The sequence below is a fragment of the Oncorhynchus nerka genome, linkage group LG1 (genome assembly GCF_034236695.1).
Source record: "Oncorhynchus nerka isolate Pitt River linkage group LG1, Oner_Uvic_2.0, whole genome shotgun sequence".
NCBI classification, from domain to species: Eukaryota; Metazoa; Chordata; class Actinopteri; order Salmoniformes; family Salmonidae; genus Oncorhynchus; species Oncorhynchus nerka.
Window position 1 is genome coordinate 16,480,184 of NC_088396.1, and position 27,226 is coordinate 16,507,409.

Genomic DNA, 27,226 nt, shown 5'->3' on the forward strand with positions numbered 1-27,226 from the left:
AGTGAGTTAGTGTGTGTGTGTGTTTGTGTGTGTGCGTGTGTGTGTGTGTTTAGAGAGAGAGGCAGTGAGTGTGTGTGTGAGAGAGAAAGAGTGTGTGTGTATGTAGCCATGCACGCAGGGTTGCGTGCTTTTCATGCCACACACTGTAAAAAATTGATTACAGGCAATCACGATCCATCATGTATCACAGTTGACTGGGAGTTCAGTAGGGAGTGATGGTTCAGATGATAACTTATCACAAGCAAACACCTTGAAACAGAACCGCATTGCTCACAGCTCAGTTATTGTCAAATTATTTTTGGTAACTATAACCTGACACTCAATTCTATAGAAAGACCCAGCATACATCTTTATAGCAGCCAAAATAAAGGTGTAAGTCAGAGCCAAATGAAAGGAGCTGCAGAAGCCCATGTATAGTTTAGTAGTATGTACAGGATACATATGGCATACAGTGTCCCAAGAATGCTTACTTGCTTACCTTCTCCCTGAAGGCTGAATCATCATAGTTAGTGATCAGGCCTTCAACTGTGGTGTCATCAGCAAACCTGATGATTGAGTTGGTGTTGTGCAGAGGGCTGAGGACACACACCCCTGGGTGGGGCCCTGCGTTAAGAGTCAGTGTGGAGGAGTTTTTTTCCCCAATAGTCACAGCCTGTGGTCTGCTCGTCAGGAATTCCAGGATCCAGTTGCAGAAGGTGGTGTCCAGGCTTTGTGCTTGGTAACGAGCTTGGCGGGAACAATGGTGTTGAATGCTGAACTGTACACTCTTAGAAAAATAGGTGCTAAGTAGAACCATACAGTAAGTAGAACCATATAGGTTTTGTCCCCGTAGAGGAGCCCTTTTTGGTGCTGGATAGAACACTTTGCAGAGGGTTCTATCTAGAACCCTCTATGTAGGGTTCTTCAAAGAACCCCCGGTATATGGTTCTACCTATCGAGAACCATTTTATCATCTAAAGGTTCCTACTAGAACCGTTTATGAACAGTTCTACCGAGAACCCTTTTATCTTTGGAGAAATTATTTCTAGATGAACAGATCCACCAGCCTTATTAGCCTTTAAAAATGAATGATTTATGACAATATGTTACATATATAAGGCCTTTCTTTGAGGGCCAAGTTAGACCCTAACACAGGGCTGTTAGGAATCTGCTGGTTTACAGGCCACATGAGGCCTGCAAGTCACATGACGCTGCCCTTGCAAAGTGATGTGTAAATCCAATTGGAATCCAGCCAGAGTTAGGATATCTAACAAGTGGAATTGTTAACAAACCTCCAGACGAGCTTCAATGCCATACAACACTCCTTCCGTGGCCTCCAACTGCTCTTAAATGCAAGTAAAACTAAATGCATGTTCTTCAACCGATCGCTGCCCGCACCCGCCTGCCCATCTAGCATCACTACTCTGGACGGTTCAGACTTAGAATATGTGGACTACAAATACCTAGGTGTCTGCACGACTGTAAACTCTCCTTCCAGACTCACATTAAGCATCTCCAATCCAAAATTACATCTAGACTTGGCTTCCTATTTCACAACAAAGCCTCCTTCACTTTTGCTGCTAAACATAAGCTTGTAAAACTGACTATCCTACCGACCCTTGACTTCGGCGATGTCATTTATAAAATAGCCTCCAACACTACTCAGCAAATTGGATGTTGTCTATAACACTGCCATCCGTTTTGTCACCAAAGCCCCACATACTACACACCACGGCGATCTGTATGCTCTCGTTGGCTGGCCCTCGCTTCATATTTGTCATCAAACCCACTGGCTCCAGGTCATCTATAAGTCTTTGCTAGGTAAAGCACCGCCTCATCTCAGCTCACTGGTCACCATGGCAACTCCCACCTGTAGCACGTGCTCCAGCATGTATATTTCACTGTTCATCCCCAAAGCCAACTCCTGCTTTGGCCGCCTTTCCTTCCAGTTCTCTGCTGCCAATGACTGGAACGAATGGCAAAAATCACTGAAGCTGGAGACTTATATCTCCCTCACTAACTTTAAAAATCAGCTGTCAGAGCAGCTTACCGATCATTGCACCTGAACATAGCCCATCTGTAAACAGCCCACCCAACTACCTCATCCCCATATTGTTTTTTGTTTTTTTGCTCCTTTGCACCCCAGTTTCTGTACTTGCACATCATCTTCTGCACATCTATCACTCCAGTGTTTAATTGCTAAATTGTAATTATTTCGCCACTATGGCCTATTTATTTTCTTACCTCCCTAATCTTACTATATTTGAACACACTGTATATAGATTTTTCTATTGCGTTATTGACAGTACGTTTGTTTATCCCATGTGTAACTCTGTGTTGTTTGTGTCGCACTGCTTTGCTTTATCTTGACCAGGTCGCAGTTGTAAATGAGAACTTGTTCTCAACTGGCCTACCTGGTTAAATAAAGGTGAAAAAAAATCCAATAACTAACTACTTGGATTAGTTTTTTTTTTAACTATGTTTTTTTGTAGCATAAAATGTATCAACCAATCAGTGCAAAAACACAGATAATACATTACAACAAACACTTCTAAAAAATCTCCCTGCAATAGAGCATGCTGGGAAATTATATTTGGTTCTATGTAGAACCCTTCCTGCCTTCCAAGGAATCATCAAAGAACCCTTTCTTCCAAAAACGGTTCTTATGATATTAAAGGTTCTAGGTAGAACCCTTTACCTTACAAAGAACCATAGTCTTTCAAAAGACTGGTAGAACCAGAAAAATGGTTCTTCTTCTAGTAGAACCATATCCTTCCACAAAGAACACTGTTGGAACCCTTTTCTTTCTAAGTGTAGTCAAGGAACAGGTGTTCCTTTTTTCCAGATGTGTTTGGACCGTGTGCATGGCGATGGAAATGGAATCTTCCATGGATCTGTTGGAGTGGTAGGCAAATTGGTGTGAGTGCAGTGTGTCTGGCATGCTGGCGTTGATGTGGGCCATTGCCAATCTCTTGAGGCACTTCACGATGACAGGGGTATGTGCAAAATGGGTGAAAACCATTTGGGCATGTCACCTTGGTTTTCTTGGGCACTGAGACGATGGTCTCCTTGAAAAAGGTGGGGAATACAGTCTGGGACAGTGACAGGTTGAAGGTTCCAGAGAAGACGCTTGTTAGCTGGTCAGAGCCCACTCTGGGGACGGAGACTGGGTTGCCACCTGGGCCAGCGGCTTTCTGAGTGTTCACTCTCTGAGAGTTTTCCTCAAGTCAGCCTCGGAGAGCGAAAAGCACCTGGTCATCCGGAGCAGAGGGAGTCTTCCTGGATGGCTTGGTGTTGTTTGCCTAGAAGTGAGCATTGAATGTATTAAGCTCATCTGGGAGTGAGGCTTCAGTGGGCATCACACAGCTGGATATGCCTTTGTAGTCTGTGATGGTTTATAGTCCTTGCCACATACGTCTCGAGTTTGTTGTCGAACAATCTCAAGTTTGAGTCTGTGTTGTCTTTTTGCATCCCTAATGGATTTGCGGAGCTCGTACCAGCTTGCCTTGTACGCATCACGTGTAACCGAGTCATCAGGGTATGTTTTGCTGGCATTGAATGCTGCGGTAAGGGCTAAGTCAGACATGCAATATAGTATGTCTCTCTGTCAAAACTCTTGCATGACAGATAATAAGAGCCTAAAGCTCTATGGTTCTGCTCCATACTGTCTCCTGGCATTGACATTAACAGTGATAAAGCACCTAAAACTCCTAGATGACTGCTCATTATTTCATTAAATGTACCTTCCGAACGACTTCCACGAAGCAAAAGTGATGACAAGGTAAAATAGATTAATTAAGAACCCTCCATCGAACAGTCACTTTATCTAGAATTGCGCTTGTCACAGGAATTTAGGATCTGATTGACTTGAACAGATTACGCCTCTCTCTCGCTCTGCGTTTGAGCAGAATAGGAAATTAATTATCAGTGACATTTAGTCTTTTTTTATTCAAATAATTATAGCTAGCTCTGTTTTTTTGGGGGCTCTGAAGAGGAGATACCAGAATGGTTTCTTAAACTAGGATAGGGAAAACATCTATTCTGTGAAAGCTTTTGAACGATGCTATCACCAGCTGTCATAGAGTAATATTCCCGATCAAAAGTGGTGACAGATCAGCGTGAAGTGCTGTGTCAGGGAGATTTTTTCCCCACTCAAACACACACATACTCATAGGCACACACGCACACGCACACGCACACGCACACAGTGTTGTTTAACAAAACCTTGTGGGGAAACCATTCAAAATCCTATTTTCCCTAAACATAACCCTTACCCTAACCCTAACCTTAACATTAACCCTAATCCCAAAATCTTACCCTAACCCTAAACCTAAATCTAAAACTAACCCTAAACCTAACCTTAACCCTAACCCCCCTAGAAATAGCATTTGACAAATGTTTTGTTTGTTTACTATTCTTGTGGTGACTTTTGATCCCCACAAGTACAGTTAAATGCGTCCTATGATTGACCCCCCCCCCCCCCCCACACACACACATCCTAGAAAACTACTGCTGTACACACCTTATTTATTTATATACTGTCTATACACACCATTTATACTGTAAACAGTATATATTTATATTCCTGACTCTGACATTGCTCGTTCTGATATTTCAGGGGCATTATGTGTGCATTGTTATTGTATTGTTACATATTACTGCACATAAGAATTTCGCTGCGATAACATCTCCAAATCTGTGTACGAGTGTCACGCCCTGACCTTAGAGAGCCTTTTTATTTCTCTATTTGGTTAGGTCAGGGTGTGATTTGGGTGAGCATTCTAGTTTGTCTATTTCTTTGTTGGCCGGGTATTGTTCCCAATCAGAGGCAGCTGTCAATCGTTGTCTCTGATTGGGGATCATACTTAGGCAGCACTTTTTCCCACCTTCAGTTGTGGGATCTTGTTTGTGTGATACGGTCCAAAGTTCTGAACCTCCTGAGACGGTCCACAGTCCTGAACCTCCTGAGACGGTCCAAAGTCCTGAACCACCTGAGACGGTCCACAGTCCTGAACCTCCTGATACGGTCCAAAGTCCTGAACCTCCTGAGACGGTCCACAGTCCGGAACCTCCTGAGACGGTCCAAAGTCCTGAACCACCTGAGACGGTCCAAAGTCCTGAACCTCCTGATACGGTCCAAAGTCCTGAACCTCCTGAGACGGTCCACAGTCCGGAACCTCCTGAGACGGTCCACAGTCCTGAACCTCCTGATACGGTCCAAAGTCCTGAACCTCCTGAGACGGTCCACAGTCCGGAACCTCCTGAGACGGTCCACAGTCCGGAACCCCCTGAGACGGTCCACAGTCCGGAACCTCCTGAGACGGTCCACAGTCCGGAACCTCCTCCTTCAGTTGTGGGATCTTGTTTGTGTGTAGTTGCTTTCTGCACTGCATATAGCTTTACGTTAGTTTTGCATTTTGTTGTTTAAAAAAAATAAAAGTATAATGTACACCTACCACGCTATACCTTGGTCTCCTTCTAACAACGGATGTCCTTTTTTTGGAACCGAACAAGATCCAAGATGGCGTAGCAGTAGTTGTCCTGTCGTATCGTCTCTCTGTAAATATCGTCTCTTTTTCGTTTTAGATATTTTTTAGATTTTTTTTCTTCGCATATCCTTAAAAACATTTTGCTAAACCTAAGCTTCCAAATACTCTTCTGCAACCCGCCAATGTAGCTACTTTCCTAAAGTAGTTATATTTACTTCGGAACCGGACCCTCTCAACTGAAGCTAGCCAGCTAACTACCAGCTATGCTAGTGGTCATCAACTAACCAGAGCATAACGGACCTAATTAATTTTTTTTACCCCCGGATTCCCACCACAAACGGAACATTCTTCAGCTGGATCCTCGCAACTAGCTATCGAGTGAAACAGCAACCCTGGTTGATTACACCTGGCTAGCGTTTCCACCCACGTAGCTTGAAGCTAGCCCGGCCAGAGCTCCTAGCATACTCCTGGGCTACAATACCTTGACTACGACCGGTCTATCGATATCACTGCATGAAGAGGAATAAACAGACTCACCCCATCGCGACGTCCTCCAAAGGCTAACTCTCTAGCCCTCGCTATCTCCTTGCTTGTTGGGTTCGGCACGCTAACTGCTAGCTTGTTTAGCCCAGGTCCGCTAACTACTACCTTGTTTACCCCGGCCTGCTAATCTGTTAGCTTGTTAGCACAGGCCTGCTAACCGTCCCGCCGCGTCCCAAAAACGCAGTGGCCCATATGTACTCTATCTCTTCCCGATTTAAAAAAAAAAATTGTTTATACCTTCCGGAAACTTGCCTCACCCAATGTGATACGGAATCGCTATTATCTTTATTTTTAGAACACACTCAAGAACCTCCAGAAGCTAACCAGCTAGCTAGCTACAAGCTATTTAGTCATTGTTAGTTTTCTTAACCTGGATAACACTCGCCAGCCCAGCCCCCCTGCCCCATCCACCGCTGCCCCCTGGACTCTGATCACTTGGCTACATAGCTGATGCACGCTGGACTGTCCATAAATCACGGTACTCCATTCTGCTTGTTTGTTTTATCTGTCGGCCGAGTTGCCTAGTCAATGCCATCTCACCTGCTGTTGTTATGCTAGCTGATTAGCTGTTGTCTCACCCACTGTTTTAGCTAGCTTTCCCAATTCAACACCTGTGTTCACTGTATGCATCGCTGTATGTCTCTCTCAAATGTCAATATGCCTTGTATACTATTGCTCAGGTTAGTTATCATTGTTTTAGTTCACAATGGAGCCCCTAGTCCTATTCCTCACACCCCTGATACCTCCTTTGTCCCACCTCCCACATATGCGGTGACTTCACCCATTACAACCAGCATGTCCAGAGATAAAACCTCTCTCATCATCACCCAGTGCCTGGGCTTACCTCCGCCGTACCCGCACCCCACCATACCCCTGTCTGTGCATTATGCCCTGAATATATTCTACCATGCCCAGAAACCTGCTCCTCTTATTCTCTGTCCCCAACGCTCTAGGCGACCAGTTTTGATAGCCCTTAGCCGCACCCTCATACTACTCCTTCTCTGTTCCGCGGGTGATGTGGTGGCAAACACGGGCCCTGCATGTCCCCAGGCACCCTCATTTGTTGACTTCTGTGATCGAAAAAGCCTTGGTTTCATGCATGTCAACATTAGAAGCCTCCTCCCTAAGTTTGTTTTACTCACTGCTTTAGCACACTCTGCTAACCCTGATGTCCTTGCCGTGTCTGAATCCTGGCTCAGGAAGGCCACCAAAAATTCAGAGATTTCCATACCCAACTATAACATCTTCCGTCAAGATAGAACTGCCAAAGGGGGAGGAGTCGCAGTCTACTGCAGAGATAGCCTGCAAAGTAATGTCATACTTTCAGGTCCATACCCAAACAGTTCGAACTACTAATTCTGAAAATTACTCTCTCCAGAAATAAGTCTCTCACTGTTGCCGCCTGCTACCGACCCCCTCAGCTCCCAGCTGTGCCCTGGACACCATTTGTGAATTGATTGCCCCCATCTAGCTTCTGAGTTTGTTCTGTTAGGTGACCTAAACTGGGATATGCTTAACACCCCGGCAGTCCTACAATCTAAGCTAGATGCCCTCAATCTCACACAAATCATCAAGGAACCCACCAGGTACAACCCTAACTCTGTAAGCAAGGGCACCCTCATAGACGTCATCCTGACCAACTGGCCCTCCAAATACACCTCCGCTGTCTTCAACCAGGATCTCAGCGACCACTGCCTCATTGCCTGTATCCGCTACGGTGCCGCAGTCAAACGACCACCCCTCATCACTGTCAAACGCTCCCTAAAACACTTCTGTGAGCAGGCCTTTCTAATCGACCTGGCCGGGTATCCTGGAAGGACATTGACCTCATCCCGTCAGTTGAGGATGCCTGGTCATTCTTTAAGAGTAACTTCCTCACCATATTAGATAAGCATGCTCCGTTCAAAAATGCAGAACTAAGAATAGATACAGCCCTTGGTTCACTCCAGACCTGACTGCCCTCGACCAGCACAAAAACATCCTGTGGCGGACTGCAATAGCATCGAACAGTCCCCGCGATATGCAACTGTTCAGGGAAGTCAGGAACCAATACACACAGTCAGTCAGGAAAGCTAAGGCCAGCTTCTTCAGGCAGAAGTTTGCATCCTGTAGCTCCAACTCCAAAAAGTTCTGGGACACTGTGAAGTCCATGGAGAACAAGAGCACCTCCTCCCAGCTGCCCACTGCACTGAGGCTAGGGAACATGGTCACCACCGACAAATCCATGATTATCGAAAACTTCAACAAGCATTTCTCAAAGGCTGGCCATGCTTTCCGCCTGGCTACTCCTACCTCGGCCAACAGCTCCGGCCCCCCCGCAGCTCCTCGCCCAAGCCTCTCCAGGTTCTCCTTTACCCAAATCCAGATAGCAGATGTTCTGAAAGAGCTGCAAAACCTGGACCCGTATAAATCAGCTGGGCTTGACAATCTGGACCCTCTATTTCTGAAACTATCCGCCGCCATTGTCGCAACCCCTATTACCAGCCTGTTCAACCTCTCTTTCATATCGTCTGAGATCCCCAAGGATTGGAAAGCTGCCGCAGTCATCTCCCTCTTCAAAGGGGGAGACACCCTGGACCCAAACTGTTACAGACCTATATCCATTCTGCCCTGCCTATCTAAGGTCTTCGAAAGCCAAGTCAACAAACAGGTCACTGACCATCTCGAATCCCACCGTACCTTCTCCGCTATGCAATCTGGTTTCCGAGCCGGTCACGGGTGCACCTCAGCCACACTCAAGGTACTAAACGACATCATAACCGCCATCGATAAAAGACAGTACTATGCAGCCGTCTTCATCGACCTTGCCAAGGCTTTCGACTCTGTCAATCACCATATTCTTATCGGCAAACTCAGTAGCCTCGGCTTCTCGGATGACTGCCTTGCCTGGTTCACCAATTACTTTGCAGACAGAGTTCAGTGTGTCAAATCGGAGGGCATGTTGTCCGGTCCTCTGGCAGTCTCTATGGGGGTGCCACAGGGTTCAATTCTCGGGCCGACTCTTTTCTCTGTGTATATCAATGATGTTGCTCTTGCTGCGGGCGATTCCCTGATCCACCTCTACGCAGACGACACCATTCTATACACTTCCGGCCCGTCATTGGACACTGTGCTATCTAACCTCCAATCGAGCTTCAATGCCATACAACACTCCTTCCGTGGCCTCCAACTGCTCTTAAACGCTAGTAAAACCAAATGCATGCTTTTCAACCGATCGCTGCCTGCACCCGCTTGCCCGACTAGCATCACCACACTGGATGGTTCCAACCTTGAATATGTGGACACCTATAAGTACCTAGGTGTCTGGCTAGACTGCAAACTCTCCTTCCAGACTCATATCAAACATCTCCAATCGAAAATCAAATCAAGAGTCGGCTTTCTATTCCGCAACAAAGCCTCCTTCACTCACACTGCCAAGCTTACCCTAGTAAAACTGACTATCCTACCGATCCTCGACTTCGGCGATGTCATCTACAAAATGGCTTCCAACACTCTTCTCAGCAAACTGGATGCAGTTTATCACAGTGCCATCCGTTTTGTCACTAAAGCACCTTATACTACCCACCACTGCGACTTGTATGCTCTAGTCGGCTGGCCCTCGCTACATATTCGTCGCCAGACCCACTGGCTCCAGGTCATCTACAAGGCCATGCTAGGCAAAGCTCCGCCTTATGTCAGCTCACTGGTCACGATGGCAAAACCCATCCGTAGCACGCGCTCCAGCAGGTGTATCTCATTGAGCATCCCCAAAGCCAACACCTCATTCGGCCGCCTTTCGTTCCAGTCCTCTGCTGCCTGTGACTGGAACGATTTGCAAAAATCGCTGAAGTTGGAGACTTTTATCTCCCTCACCAACTTCAAACATCAGCTATCTGAGCAGCTAACCGATCGCTGCAGCTGTACATAATCTATTGGTAAATAGCCCACCCATTCTCACCTACCTCATCCCCACAGTTTTTATTTATTTACCTTTCTGCTCTTTTGCACACAAATATCTCTACCTGTACATGATCATCTGATCATTTATCACTCCAGTGTTAATCTGCAATATTGTAATTAGTCGCCTACCTCCTCATGCCTTTTGCACACATTGTATATAGACTCCCCTTTTTTTGTCTACTGTGTTATTGACTTGTTAATTGTTTACTCCATGTGTAACTCTGTGTTGTCTGTTCACTCTGCTATGCTTTATCTTGGCCAGGTCGCAGTTGCAAATGAGAACCTGTTCTCAACTAGCCTACCTGGTTAAATAAAGGTGAAAAAAAAAATAATAAAACGTAACAACGAGACCAATAAACTGTGATACGATTTGACACACACACAGATTTGGCATACACACAGCCTATCTGAGTAACAGCTGGGAATGGGCGGGGTCTTCGACGCCTGCTATTGGCCATCATCTCTGGCAGTGACGTCTCATTCGTGTCAACGAAGAGTGGATGGGGAGAAGAGAGGAGACAGAGAATTGTAATATACCACTGGGAGGAGAGGAAACAGGGAATAAATGTGGGAGCAGCTCGCTGACAGACTGAAGAAAGGAGAGATAGCATCAGAGGTGATGAATAAGAGGTCAGAAACAGTGACGGTGGCTGAATGTGTGTGTGTGGAGGGTGTGTGTGTGTGTGTGTTTGTAGTGTTATCGCCCTCCAGGTTCCCTCGGAGAGTTCATCAATGAGCTTGATGCCTTGATAAGCTCCTTTCCTGAGGACGGCTCACCTCTCACAGTTCTGGGCGACTTTAACCTCCCCACGTCTACCTTTGACTCATTCCTCTCTGCCTCCTTCTTTCCACTCCTCTCCTCTTTTGACCTCACCCTCTCACCTTCCCCCTCTACTCACAAGGCAGGCAATACGCTCGACCTCATCTTTACTAGATGCTGTTCTTCCACTAACCTCACTGCAACTCCCCTCCAAGTCTCCGACCACTACCTTGTATCCTTTTCCCTCTTGCTCTCATCCAACACTTCCCACACTGCCCCTACTCGGATGGTATCGCGCCGTCCCAATCGTCGCTCTCTCTCCCCCGCTACTCTCTCCTCTTCCATCCTATCATCTCTTCCCTCTGCTCAAACCTTCTCCAACCTATCTCCTGATTCTGCCTCCTCAACCCTCCTCTCCTCCCTTTCTGCATCCCTTGATTCTCTATGTCCCCTATCCTCCAGGCCGGCTCGGTCCTCCCCTCCTGCTCCGTGGCTCGACGACTCATTGCGAGCTCACAGAACAGGGCTCCGGGCAGCCGAGCGGAAATTGAGGAAAACTCGCCTCCCTGCGGACCTGGCATCCTTTCACTCCCTCCTCTCTACATTTTCCTCTTCTGTCTCTGCTGCTAAAGCCACTTTCTACCACTCTAAATTCCAAGCATCTGCCTCTAACCCTAGGAAGCTCTTTGCCACCTTCTCCTCCCTCCTGAATCCTCCTCCCCCTCCCTCCCCTCCTCCCTCTCTGCAGATGACTTCGTCAACCATTTTGAAAAGAAGGTCGATTTACATCCGATCCTCGTTTGCTAAGTCAAACGACACCGCTGGTTCTGCTCACACTGCCCTACCCTGTGCTCTGACCTCTTTCTCCCCTCTCTCTCCAGATGAAATCTCGCGTCTTGTGACGGCCGGCCGCCCAACAACCTGCCCGCTGACCCTATTCCCTCCTCTCTTCTCCAGACCATTTCCGGAGACCTTCTCCCTTACCTCACCTCGCTCATCAACTCATCCCTGACCGCTGGCTACGTCCCTTCTGTCTTCAAGAGAGCGAGAGTTGCACCCCTTCTGAAAAAACCTACACTCGATCCCTCCGATGTCAACAACTACAGACCAGTATCCCTTCTTTCTTTTCTCTCCAAAACTCTTGAACGTGCCGTCCTTGGCCAGCTCTCCCGCTATCTCTCTCAGAATGACCTTCTTGATCCAAATCAGTCAGGTTTCAAGACTAGTCATTCAACTGAGACTGCTCTTCTCTGTATCACGGAGGCCCTCCGCACTGCTAAAGCTAACTCTCTCTCCTCTGCTCTCATCCTTCTAGACCTATCGGCTGCCTTCGATACTGTGAACCATCAGATCCTCCTCTCCACCCTCTCCGAGTTGGGCATCTCCGGCGCGGCCCACGCTTGGATTGCGTCCTACCTGACAGGTCGCTCCTACCAGGTGGCGTGGCGAGAATCTGTCTCCTCACCACGCGCTCTCACCACTGGCGTCCCCCAGGGCTCTGTTCTAGGCCCTCTCCTATTCTCGCTATACACCAAGTCACTTGGCTCTGTCATAACCTCACATGGTCTCTCCTATCATTGCTATGCAGACGACACACAATTAATCTTCTCCTTTCCCCCTTCTGATGACCAGGTGGCGAATCGCATCTCTGCATGTCTGGCAGACATATCAGTGTGGATGACGGATCACCACCTCAAGCTGAACCTCGGCAAGACGGAGCTGCTCTTCCTCCCGGGGAAGGACTGCCCATTCCATGATCTCGCCATCACGGTTGACAACTCCATTGTGTCCTCCTCCCAGAGCGCTAAGAACCTTGGCGTGATCCTGGACAACACCCTGTCGTTCTCAACTAACATCAAGGCGGTGGCCCGTTCTTGTAGGTTCATGCTCTACAACATCCGCAGAGAGTACGACCCTGCCTCACACAGGAAGCAGCGCAGGTCCTAATCCAGGCACTTGTCATCTCCCGTCTGGATTACTGCAACTCGCTGTTGGCTGGGCTCCCTGCCTGTGCCATTAAACCCCTACAACTCATCCAGAACGCCGCAGCCCGTCTGGTGTTCAACCTTCCCAAGTTCTCTCACGTCACCCCGCTCCTCCGCTCTCTCCACTGGCTTCCAGTTGAAGCTCGCATCCGCTACAAGACCATGGTGCTTGCCTACGGAGCTGTGAGGGGAACGGCACCTCAGTACCTCCAGGCTCTGATCAGGCCCTACACCCAAACAAGGGCACTGCGTTCATCCACCTCTGGCCTGCTCACCTCCCTACCACTGAGGAAGTACAGTTCCCGCGCAGCCCAGTCAAAACTGTTCGCTGCTCTGGCCCCCCAATGGTGGAACAAACTCCCTCACGACGCCAGGACAGCGGAGTCAATCACCACCTTCCGGAGACACCTGAAACCCCACCTCTTTCAGGAATACCTAGGATAAGATAAAGTAATCCTTCTCACCCCCTTAAAAGATTTAGATGCACTATTGTAAAGTGGCTGTTCCACTGGATGTCTTAAGGTGAACGCACCAATTTGTAAGTCGCTCTGGATAAGAGCGTCTGCTAAATGACTTAAATGTAAATGTAGTGTTGTGCAGTGTCAAATCACACTACAGGGGTAAGGGAGACATTTCATTTCCCAGATATGATTGATGGCTAAATTTGTGTCCCAGGGTAATGTCAATGGGACTGTTCTGACGTACACCCACCCACACACAGCTCTGCTCTAAGACCCTCCTGATTCAGAACAAAGTATGAAGTAAACAGCTGATACTGCACTTAGGCTCCACAACAAAGAACATGAACAGTGTGCGTACAAGTACACCTTGAAGAAGAACAAACAGATACGCACCCAAAATAGACTCACTCCCAATGGAATCCTAAAGATCTCTTCAACCATCAGCTTATCTCTTGTTATGCATTTATGATTGATGTACACTGAGTGTAGAAAACAATAGGACTACCTGCTCTTTCCTTGACATAGACTGACCAGGTGAATCCAGGTGAAAGCTATGATTCCTTATGGATGTCACCTGTTAAATCGACTTCAATCAGTGTAGATGTTTAAACCTTGAGACAATTGAGAGATGGATTGTGCATGTGTTCCATTCAGAGTGTGAATGGGCAAGACCAAATATTTAAGTGTCTTTGAACAGGGAATGGTAGCAGGCAACGCTGCTGGGTTTTTCACGCTCAACAGTTTATCGTGTGTATCAAAAATGGTCCACCACCCAAATGACATCCACCCAACTTGAGACAACATGGGCCAGCATCCCTGTGGAACGCGTTCAACCACTTGTTAGAGTCCATGCCCCGAAGAATTGAGGCTGTTCTGATGGAAAAAGGGGGTGCAACTCAACATTAGGAAGGTTCATAATGTTTTCTACACTCAGTGTATAATTACTATTCATTGTAATACTTGAGTCAACAAATATTACAAAGACAATACACACTGATTAATTGGCGGTTTATGACTTATTAATCAGCAAATCAAAATAAATGTTATTGGTCACATACACATGGTTAGCAGATGTTATTGAGAGTGTAGCGAAATGCTTGTGTTTCTAGTTCCAACAGTGCAGCAATATCTAATGAGTAATAACTAACAATTCCACAACAAATACCTAATACACACAAATCTAAGTAAGGAATACAATAAGAATATATAAATATAAATATATGGCTGAGCAATGTCAGAGCGGCTTAGGTTAAGATGCAATAGATATAATATATACATATGAGATGAGTAATGCAAGATATGTAAACATTATTGAAGTGGCATTATTAAAGGGACTAGTTTTTCCATTTATTAAAGTGGCCAGTGATTACAAGTCGGTATATAGGTAGCAGGTTCACTGTGCTAGTGATGACTGTTTAACAGTCTGATGGCCATGAGGTAGAAGCTGTTTTTCAGTCTCTGTACTGACCTTACCTTCTGGATGTTAACGGGGTGAACAGGCAGTGGCTTGGGTGGTTGTTGTCCTTGATGATCTTTTTGGGCTTCCTGTGTTATCGGGTGCTGTAGGTGTCCTGGAGGGCAGGTAGTTTGCCCCCGGTGATGCGTTGTGCAGACCGCACCACCCTCTGGAGAGCCCTGCGGTTCTGGGTGATACAGTGATACAGCCCAACAGGATGCTCTCAGTTTTGCATGTGTAAACGTTTGTGAGGTTTTTCGGTGACAAGACCAGTTTCTTCAGCCTCCTGAGGTTGAAGAGGCGCTGTTGTGCCTTCTTCACCACACTGTCTGTGTGGTGGACCATTTCAGTTTGTCAGTGATGTGTATGCCGAAGAACGTAAAACACTTTCCACCTTCTACACTGCTGTCCCTTCGATGTGGATAGAGGGGTGCTCCCTCTGCTGTTTTATGAAGTCCTAGATCATCTCCTTTATTTTGTTGACATTGAGAAAGGTGATTTTCCTGACACCACACTCCAAGAGCCCTCACCTTCTCCCTGTAGGCTGTCATGTTGTTGTCAAACCTAATACTGTTGTGTTGTCTGCAAACTTGATGATTGAGTTGGAGGCGTGCATGGCCATGCAGTCATGGGTGAACAGGGAGTACAGGAGCGGGCTGAGCATGCATCCTTGTGGGACCCCAGTGTTGAGGATCAGCGAAGTGGAGATGTTGTTTCCTACCTTCACCACCTAGGGGCGGCCCAGTCCAGGACCAAATTACACAGAGAGGGGTTGAGACCCAGGGCATCACGCTGAATAATGAGTTTGGAGGGAATTGTGGGGTTGAATGCTGAGCTATAGTCAATGAACAGTATTCTTTCGTAGGTATTCCTCTTGTCCAGATGGGATAGGGCAGTGTGCAGTGTTATGGCGATTTCAACGTCTCTGGACCTATTGAGGCGGTAAGCAAATTGAAGTGGGACTAGGGCAGCCAGTAAGGCGGAGGTGATATTATCCTTGACTAGTCTCTCAAAGCACTTCATGATGACAGAAGTGAGTTCTACAGGGTGATAGTCATTCATTCAGTTACTTTTGCATTCTTGGGTACAGGAACAGTAGTGGCCATCTTGAACAATGTGGGGACAGCACACTGGGATAGGGAGAGATTGAATATGTCCGTAAACACACCAGCAAGCTGGTCTGGGCATGCTCTAAGGATGCAGCTAGGGATGCCGTCTGGGCCGGCAGCCTTGCGAGGGTTAACTTACTCACGTCAGCCACAGAGAAGGAGAGCCCACAGTCCTTGGTAGCGGGCCGTGTCGGTGGCACTGTATTATCCTCAAAGCATAGAAAGAAGGTGTTTATTTTGTTTGGAAACAAAGACGTCGTTGTCCGCGACGTGGCTGGTTTTCCTTTTGTAGTCAGTGATTGCCACATACATCTCGTTTCTGAGCCGTTGAATTGTGACTCCACTTTGTCTCTATGCTGACATTTTGCTTGTGTGATTGCCTTGCAGAGGGAAGGACTACTCTGTTTGTATTTTGCCATATTCGCAGTCGCCTTGCCATGGTTAAATGCAATGGTACACGCTTTAAGTTTTTGTGCGAATGCTGCCATCTGTTCACGTTTTTATAGTCACAGTGGGTAGAACATCTCCTATACACTTCCTTATAAACTCACTCACCAAATCAGCGTATACGTCGATATTATTCTCTGAGACTACCCGGAACATATCCCACTCCACATGATCAAAACAATCTTGAAGTGTGAATTCTGATTGGTCAGACCAGCATTGAATAGTCCTTAGCATGGGTACTTCCTGTTTGAGTTTCTGTCTATAGGAAGGAAGAAGCAAAATGGAGTCGTGGTCAGATTTGCCGTCAGGAGGGCAGAAGAGGGCCTTTTATGCATTGCGGTACAATGGTCCAGTGTTTTTCCAGCACGAGTGCTACAGTCGACATGCTTATAGAATTTAGGTAGCCTTTTCCTCAAATTGTCTTTGTTAAAATCCCCAGCTACAATAACTGCAGCCTCAGGATATATGGTTTCCAGTTTGCTTAATGTTCAGTAAAGTTCCTTGAGGGCTGACGTGGTATCAGCTTGAGGGGGGATATACACGGCTGTGACAGCAACCAAAGAGAATTCTCTTGGGAGATAATACGGTCGGCATTTGATTGTGAGGAATTCTAGGTCAGGTGAACAAATGGACTTGAGTTCCTGTATGTTGTTACAATTACACCATGAGTCGGTAATCATGAAACATACACCCTTCTTCTTCCCGGAGAGATGTTTATTCCTGTCGGTGAGGCACTGAGAATCCTGCTGGCTGTATCGACTCCGACAGCATATCCCAAGAGAGCCATGCTACCGTGAAACAGAGTATGTTACAATCCCTGATGTCTCTCTGGACCTTGTTATCTAGGGACAGGACATTAGCTAGTAATATACTCGGAAGCGGGGGGTGTTGTGCGTTCCTCCAAAGTCTGACTAGAAGACTGCTCCGACTCCCTCTCCTCTGGCGGTGTTGTTTGGGTCGGCCTCTAGAATCAGTGCAAATGCCCTGGTGGTGCGGACAAACTTCAAACTTCAGACAAACTTTCCACTTCAGGAAAGTCGTATTCCTGGTCGTGGTGCTGGTAAGTTGACACCACTCTGATATCAAATAGTTCTTCCCGGCTGTAGTTCTTCCCAGCACACACTTAAGATTTTCTGGGCTAACATTGTAGGAAATAAAACATTAAAAAAAAACAAAATACTGCAAAGTTGCCTTAGGTCTAGAAGCGAGGCAGCCCTCTCTGACGACGCCATTATGTTGAGACAATTTCATAATAATAAGCAATGTATTTTAAGAACTTTAAAAAAAAGTGCTGTCAACCGACTTCTCTTTTAAATTAGGATTCTAGATTGTCACAGCGAGACTACTGTGGTTATGGCACCCTATTCCCTATGGGCCCTGATAAAAACTACTATATAGGAAATAGAGTGCTCCTTGCAGCTCTGAGGCCAACCAATTCTCACGGGGACTTTGATGGCTTGTGCTTCCTCTGACTCTCCTCCGTAACTCTGACATTTGATACAAGGTTTTAGCCAGGGTAAACGTTTTAATTTACCTCTGGAGGCTGAGAAAGGCACAGCCACGACTTATCGTCTCAGAACAATTACTGGGATTGTTTGACAAACACTGGCAGGACTTTGTGGCTGTGTATTTTCTTTCAGTCTTTTAACCATGACGGTGCAGTTTGCGGTTTTGATGGAGAGGCTGGACAAACAGGCCATGCTTCGGACAGGGGGGAAAATGGACTGGGAATGCTAATGTCTTAGTTATTTATTCTTTATTCCAGTATACAAAACAGCCCAGTCATATATCTGACAAAGCAAACATAGAATTGGATACAGAGAAAAGCCCGGACAGATTGGGTTCCATCATTCCTGAGGTGGTCTTTGACTTGTGTTTCTGCCTCAGTGACATAAAGGGGCAGAGGGAGGGAGGGAGGGAGGGAGGGAGGGAAAAATACAAAAAATACAAAAAAAGAGACAGAAAAATGTAAATAAATGACTGAAAAGGTCAGTGGAGAGAACAGGCCAACAGATATATAGAGGTATCCATCAGTAAAGCCAAAGCCCCACATTATGGTGCTGACACTCATCATCCACCATGTCTACTACAGTTGAGGTCAAGGTCTCCTCTGTGTAGGTGTAACGTTTCACTGTGATCAATGTTGCGTGGTTAAGGAACGACACGACGCGTTAACTGTTAGTATCCCCTCTCTATCCCCTCGCTCCCCCTATGAAGGAAATGCCCTTTAACCCCTTTACAGTGGGGAATCATATTTAAAGAGTCAACTGTTCCACTGTCCATTAATTGTCATTAAAAGCTCAAGTGGAGAGTCAAATTCTCCCCCTAACCCTCCAGACTTTGAGGGCCCCGTTCTGCTCGTTCCACCACTGTATTTAATGGGCGGCATTACAGATAGTAGATTTACCCCAAGCCTTTTTCCTGTTTCTTAAATGGGCAACGGGGTAATGTACAGTATATGTTACATTGTTTATGTGGGTTTCTGGTGGTTTTGATATAAACCAAGACTAATGCTGTTTTAAGTAAAGGCCTTCACGGACCTAACCAAACTCTATTACCCGAGAACCAACACAGGATCTGACCAGGTCGGCTCCCGCTTGGTGGCCGCGGAACTCGGATCTGTGTGAAAATATATGAAATACAGGATCCAAACTTACTTATATTTGAAAAGTTTTGTTCCTAATTAACATGAGCGCAAATTTTACACGTTTACATTTTATTACATTAAATGATTGTCAGGTGGCCCCTTGATTAAATCAAATGAAATGTGTCAAAATATTATTTTGTGACTAAATGGCATATTCTCTTTATGAAAACGAGCCCCTGCGCAGGGTAAATAGGCTAATTGTTGTGGGAGAGAAGGAAGATGCAATGGAAAAGATTGATAGCCTAGACTAGGCTATATAAAGTGTGTTTCTGAAATATGAAGTCGGTTTTTGCTGATGTGATAAATAAACTGAATGAAAGAGAGTACAGGGAGGAAAAAATGACAGGCAAATCGTCTTTATGGGCCTCATTTATGCACATTGTGGATACAGAAGGGAAAAAGCGCTGCTCTTGGCCCATATTTTCAAGACCTGAGCTATTTAATTTATTAGTTTTTTTATTCAATTAACTAGTTTATGTATTTAATGGATTCATTTCTGCTTGTCCTATTTAGTTAAGTGATAATGCCAGAGAAGCCGGTGTTTGGAGGATATATTGGCACGGTGTTGTTAGGCTCGAGATGAATTCGAGGCTCGTCAAACCGTGCCAATATGTCCTCCAAACAACTGCTTTCAGGGCATTACCATATTCAAATAAGGATTGACATATTTTCATTAAAAAATATATTTTGAGGAATTTATTCATACTATTTCATCCTTCCACAAGATATAGTCCAGACACAAATCGAGTGTTGCTACATAAACTGGCTTGTCGTTCGTTCTATCGGTTCGGTTGCTAGAGACACGACCCAGCATCCCTTGTATGCTAGCTAGCCAACTACGACTAACTAACAGTCATGTCAAAAAGTGCGGCCAGAATAACAACAGTAGCTGCATTTGAATAAGCTGTTTTCTGGTGACATTTATATGGATACATCCATAACAATGAGCTAATTAGGTACAATTTCGCCTGGCATAGAAAATGTGCTCTCTCGTTAGGACCCCGTTGTTCAGAGGTGCTAGCCAGACTGCAAAGACTGCAAACTCGCTGCAATTCATTTCGTTTTACCTTTTTTCGATTAACATTTCTTTGTTTCTATCCATGAACATGATGCCAGCTGATTCATGGTTTCGAATGGCTGAGAAACACTGTCTGTCTCGTTCTGACCCCTACGTTCTTTGCTCTGGGACAGCTGGAGAGGGAATTTGAATATCTGAACAATGTTGCAAATGTCGGAGAGACAGACAGCATGGTTTATACAAATCTCCACTGTTGAAAACTAAATTATAGTCTAAAGGACATGTGAAATAATGTCTAGATAGTTTTTATAGTGGAGATCAAGTTTATAAATTGCTTGGCTGGGCTGATGGATTGAGACAGTTGATTGCGGAGTCAGATGGAATACAGTAAATAGGCATTTTAATGTCATAGATTTAGCCCGGTGGTAACTTGTGGAATAGACACTGGCTGGAATGCGCTTTTAACCAATCAGCATTCAGGATTAGACCCACTCATTGTATAATGTAAGTTATTTTATTTAGGCTATTTTCTTTAGGAATGACAGTTTGTTAAATAATGTTGAATGAATATAGTCAAGTGTGATAGTTGTCAGCATAAAGCTTAATTAAGCTACTCATAAACTGGTTTTGTGGCTTCGTTCAAAACAAGTAACTTATACTGTAGTGCAGAGTTACCGATACATTTTTCTGATCGTCTTTAATAAAGAAAATGTTTGACCAAGTTAATCTGCTCATGTTGTGTGTGTGTGCAGTAGACTGACAGCCTAGGCCTATTGACAGAATTGATTGTTTATGCCATGGATTGTTCTAAGAAATATCAGGAAAACTTCTCTCTTCAATTATTATTATTATTAACTCTCCGGACAGTAGCCCTAGGCTACATCTCTTGTATTCAGACCGGACATCAGACCCGCCATTGCGCGCGGATGACTTTTCTATTCAAACCCATCCAAACCAATCTCATGTTGTATAGGCTAATTCTGCTAAATAATTATCTACAGTTCATTTAGAACAAACATATTAGGCACTTATAATGATTTAGACTTGAGCAGAACTCTGGATCTAAGACCTGACTGCTGGTGTTCTCCTCCAGAACGCCTGTACACTCTGAAAAAGAGAGGGATTATTTTCCTCTTCGTTGGGTGAAAGAGCAAGAGAGAGAGAGTGAAAAAAGAGGGGGACAGATGTCACATTTTGTGACATGTAAAAGGGGCATTATAAATACATTAGATTGTTTGATGATGAGGACTTGAAACAATTGAGGAAAACAATGGTTGAAAAGGTAGGAGAAAGACATATGATTCTAACCACAGAAGAATCAAGAGCAAATCAAGACACATAAGCATTTCCATTCATTTTATGACGGTACCTAAAGTCTGACCGCAACTTCACCTTGAGTGAATGGTCTAGTCTGGGGCTTGGAGCTGAAGCAGCCTCACTCAGTCGTGACCTGAGACACAGGGTCACCTGGAGCAGAGGAAGGAGGGGAAAGAGAGAGAAGGGAGAAAGAGATTACCAACAACCCATTAGAGGGATATGATGAAGGGGAGGCTGCACAAAGCAAGCACTCTGCTTTAATTGGACGGAAGGTGACTGTACACTTGTATCATAAATAACACAGCCGAGGGAAGGGATTGGAGTGTACCACTTAAAACTGTATGGTCCCTCGGTGAGCTTAACCGGTCTGAAACTGTTAGGAGAGGCCATCAAGGAAATCACGTAAATAACCTCCAGGCTAACTGATTTGTCCACGGCCATAAACACGACATAAAGCGCTAATATACGGGTCAGCATTGTCAAATGATTTACACTCACAAGGAGCAGCGGTTGGAAGCGTTTTTTTTGTTTTTTTTCTCAAGCTGGAAAGTTCATCAAAGCCTCTTGTCGTGGTTCCTCTTCACTCTTGCTCACCTTTTTTCCATTGAATGGAAACGTTTTTGGAGAACTTGAGCCCGAAAAGGACACAATGGATGTCTTGAATCAGAAGAGGGTAGAGACGGGGTGATGTTATAACAAAAATAAACGTCTTCGACTGGAGGAATTTGTGCTAAAGCCCTGGAGCGTCAAAACAAAATTAAAGCAGATCAAGATTTACTAGATAGTGTAAAGCCTTTTAATTTGTTTGCAGGCTGGGACTCGTAATCAATCACGGTGAGCCAGGAGAGAGTAATGCATCTGTCCTTTTTCAGCCTGCTATCAATTCAGCCAGGAGAGAGAGAGAGAGAGAGAGAGAGAGAGAGAGAGAGAGAGAGAGAGAGAGAGAGAGTCAGACTGAGGGAAAATTAGGGAAAATGAGAGAGAGAGAGAGAGAGAGTGAGAGAGAGAGTCAGACTGAGGGAAAATGAGAGGGAGAGAGAGAGAGAGAGCGAGAGCGAGAGTCAGACTGAGGGAAAATGAGAGAGAGAGAGAGAGAGAGAGAGAGAGAGAGAGAGAGAGAGAGTCAGACTGAGGGAAAATTAGGGAAAATGAGAGAGAGAGAGAGAGAGAGTGAGAGAGAGAGTCAGACTGAGGGAAAATGAGAGAGAGAGAGAGAGAGAGAGAGAGAGTCAGACTGAAGGAAAATGAGAGAGAGAGAGAGAGAGAGTCAGACTGAGGGAAAATGAGAGAGGGGGGGGGGTAAGCGTGGGATTTCAGCAACTTGGGGATGAGAATATTTGGTCAAGAGAGGTCAAAAAATTTCAATGATCTGTCTGGGTAACTGACAGACTAGCCTATGTTCCCCCCCAAAAAAGTCCTGAGCCATGCCACCACTGCACCAATGTTAATCGGTGTCACATGCATTTGTAAAAAAAAAAAAAATTAAATAAAAAAATTCAGAATTCCATCTATCATTTTTCCCTTGGAGGACGAGAACAATTGTCCCTCGGAACAAGGAAATTAAACAGGCAGGACACATTCCTCATGCAGGACAGGTTAAAACTCCATCATCATGTTTCTCCAGCACTCGGCTGGGCCTAATTGCTCTTTTCTCCTTGTGTGTTCTTGTGTTCCTCAGACAAGGGCTGTGCCTAAAATGACATCCTATTCGCTATACTGTATAGTGCACTACTTTTGACCAGAGCCCTATGTAGGGAATAGGTTGCCATTTCTGACGCAGACAAGGTGTGTGTGTGTCTGCTTGTCGGTCTATAATGTACTGAGGAGGGACCCCAAACCACCGGCCATCTGTCACTGCAGCACCAGGAGGAGGGAGGCCCAGTCTCCGGGCCCCATAGCTCACAAGGCTAATCATTAAGGCATTAGAATAGAATAACAAATGTGTCTACATGTTTGCTTCTCAATCAGACAGACCAGTGCCTCTCAGCTTTTCATATAATCACGAATATACCCATGTTGGCCCCATTTAGCCTAAGTGGGAAGAGAGGGAGAGCCCGGGAGAAGGAGGGATCTTTTAAAAGTCTTTCTTTTCCTCGGTCACATCTCTTATTCCCCCCCCCCTGCTGCTCTCTGTGGCTATTCCTCTTTTTCTTGTTGTCTTTTTCGTCGTTAGCTGTGGTACGTGCACACGACCGCCCACCTGCGTACACCGCCACTGTCTCTTTCTTGCTCCAGCTTTCTCACACGCACACCCCACCTGCACAGGCACGCGCGCACCAACACTCACACGCACAAGGTCAGTGGAGGTCTGGTGGGACGTTGATGAATGAATGTGAAGAGTGTCATCCTGGACAAACAAGGCCCGGGCCCACATGCTGCTACATCCTGAAAAATATCTCTATTACACCGACAACTGAGGGAATTGTCTTAGAGGTCTTTCACATGCACTCTTCTCTCTGTTCTGGCATGGAACACACACACACACACACACACACACACACACACACACACACACACACACACGCACATGCATTCAGAGACCTACACCTCACACACATCACACACAAAAACTCCAAACACTCAAGGTCAGTGTTCCAGTATTATTGTGTGTTGACGAATGAAGGTGCAGAGTGTCAGCCGGCTTGGTCCCCACATGCTGTTACAGCCAAATAAATATGTCTGTCTCTCTCTCCTTGCTAATCTCAGATGCCTCCCCGCCTCGCCTCGCTCCTCCAAGGGTGACCAGATAAATAGCTTTGCATAAATGGCCTCTTAAAATATGACATTGCCATAGTTTTACTGTATCAGGAGGGGGGGGGGGCTAATGCCATATGGAGAATAGAGAAAAGGGGTCGCTCTGGGATCTGATTGTTCTGGTGCTGTCCCCCTGATGTGGTTTAGAGGAGTTGAGGGTTTATGAGGGGGCCACTCAGAGAAAGAGGAAGAATGGGGTGCTGTCCCCCTGATGTGGTTTAGAGGAGTCGAGGGTATATGGGGGGGTTACTCAGAGAAAGAGGTAGGACGGGGTGCTGTCCCCCTGATGTGGTTTAGAGGGGATAGGGGGATCATTCCGGGGAAGTGGAAAAATGAGGCACTGTCCACCCTGTTGTGGTTTTGAAGAGTTTCCTTTTGTATTTGAGTTTGGGGAAATATATTAAACCGTGTCACAGCGTAAAGGTAGAGGGATGGCTAGTATTGGAACAGACAGTGACCTGGAGCTCAAGGACAAACTACTTCCAGATGTCTGAGTGCCAATACATTACTGGTACTGCTGTTGCAGCTCTGTATGCTAGAGGAAGAGCACCGTACAAGACACATACTGCAAGGCAGAGGAATCAATTCTGCTCAGGAAAAAAAAAAAAAAGAGGATAAAACTTTGAAGAATCTGAGTGGGAGAGAAAGTGTATGTTTGTGTGTGTGTGTGTGTGTGTGTGTGTGTGTGTGTGTGTGTGTGTGTGTGTGTGTGTGTGTGTGTGTGTGTGTGTGTGTGTGTGTGTGTGTGTGTGTGTGTGTGTGCGTCATAGAGATATATAGAGGACTCAGCTTCGCATCTGTGCCACTGTATCGTCTGTGACAGCAGGGCAGCGCCATTGAGGCTAACTACATTTTGAAGTAGTACATTTTCTTCATCACGATTGGCGGATCCCTCCTAATGACCCGGTTGGACATGACTCAAACAGGGTCACCAGGATGGATCAGGTAATGAATTTGCAATTCCCACTCAGAATAAATTAAAATGGCGCTGGCCATGCTAATACGGACTTTTGTCTGCTAGAGGCCTCTAGAGTTCTCTATCATGTGTCTGTGTGTGTCTGTGTGTGTGTGTGTGTTTACTTTGGTGAAAAATAGAGACAGAGCTAGTATAATGCTTTAGATTTCTTTCCTCAGTGCCTCTGCCCAAGAAGGGAACTTATATGTGTGTTTGTTCAGCTCCCCAGTGTCAGATTGCTGTGGATGTGACACCAATCAGTTGAATTCATTTTTATTTTCATTTTACATCACCACTTTATTTGTAGGCCTGTCACTACTGGTGATAAATAGGCAAATGTATTGACTAGGTAATGGTTACATTAGGCCGATACACAAGTGAAAATAACTCTCATTAAATTGTTTTGGAAATGTTTTCTGGAGTAGTTTTTAAAAGTTTAAGTTCCCAGGAGCAGTAGAAGTCATAAAAGCTATAGTGGGAAATAACTGGAAATGCTGATATTTCTTATGTTATTTTAATTTTGCTGCCAAAAGGTCCTTGTAGTTGAATTGATTCCACAGAGTCATATGTTTATGTCATAATATGACATATGACTAAGTAGTTGGAATTCTGTGGGATCAATGTAACTACAAGGAACTTTTTTTGCAGCAATAATAAACTAATATAAAATATATAAACTATACCAGTTATTGCTTACTATAACTTTTATGAAATGATGAAATGAGTGGACGGAGAAATACAGCTTCACTCTATCCAATCAGAGCAGCAGGATCAACATACAGCCTGCTCATCTCTTTACAGACAGAACTGGCTAGTTGAGTTATTTAGACTGTACACAAGACTGGCTCAAAGACAGGATGGTTTAGAAACGTTTTCACTGGACATGAGAAACATGCTTACTGCTCCCCCCCCCCCCCCCCCCCAAAAAAAACAAACATTTATCTGAACACTTTTGTTACTCTTAATGGTAGATTATTCTGTCACGCTGGTATGAAAGATCGGGAGACAGGCGCAGGAATGTGTAATAGTTTTAAAAAATGTATCCAAATTACAGCGTGCCGTGTAAAGGCACGGGGACGAAGACCAAACAAACACAAATACAACACACAGCACAGGTACTCACACAACCAACAGACATAGTAACAATAATCAACAAGATCATGGTGAACACAGGGCACATATATACAGATACAAATCAGTGGGAATAGGGGCCCAGGTGTGCGTAATGAAAGTTCCGGAGGGATCCGTGACACTATGCAAGTAACCATTTCACTGTACCATTTACACCTTCTGTATTCTGTGCATGTGACAAATAAACTGATATTTGACTTGCTGTAGTGTGTGTTTACCAGAGATGGTAATGTGAAGAACAACATGACCTGCAACAGAGTTAGATTAGGATATAGGCCAAGGACTAGATCAAGTGTATTTTTACCTGGAGTTTAGCCTTATTTTAGGTTTCTACTTAAACCACTTTTAGTCTTTGGTTGTTTACTAAACTAACTTACTCACTCTGTTTAGCACATGGCCTCACATGTGAATCCTTGAAGAGATGGGTGGGCTAAGGCTTAAGAGTGTGTGAAAGATCCTGAATAGGTAGACAAATAAGAGCTTTTCAGTAGGTGTACCAAAACATGCCAGAGCCATTTTCTCAAAGTTGGGGTTACAAGTTTATCAACTTCCAAAGCAGAATTACTTTCATCCAAAGTTTAAAAAAAACACAATTTCACATTTTGCTGGATCGAGACGGTCAAACATATCAAGTTTTGCTTTTCCTTAACGCTCGGTGTAAAAAAAACTCTGAAACGACGTCATGAATACGCAAAGACACAGTGCCTGCGTCTGAAATGGCACCCTATTCCCTATAGTGCACTACTTTTGACTAGAGTCCATAGGGCTCTGATAAAAATGTATGCACTACATAGGGAATAGGCTGCCATTTCAGTCACAGGCAGTGTGTCAGAGAAAACTATTTTAACTGTCTGTCTGATTTCAAATCATACCACATTCCTTCCCTTTCAAGTGGAAAGAAGAGGGAAAATCTTTACACATGATATACCCTGGGAATCCCGTGATACCAGGAGAGTCACAAAGCCCATGGAAACTCCTAGATAGACAAACAAGGGATCAGGCTGGGTAGAATAGAACCTCCCGGGTGGAATAATTCAAAGAAAGCAGGCGTTCCCATTCCCAACCGACTCTTCCTAAAACTCCAGATCCGGGCCTTTGCCTTTTAGGAATGTCGGCGAGCCTCGGGGTCTCTCTGTGGGATTCTTTCTTTCCGTTCTGTCTCAAATCCACCTGCAGGATCTGGATATATCCCCTCGGTCTGTCGGTCTGTCGATCTGTCTGTCGACTACACTATCT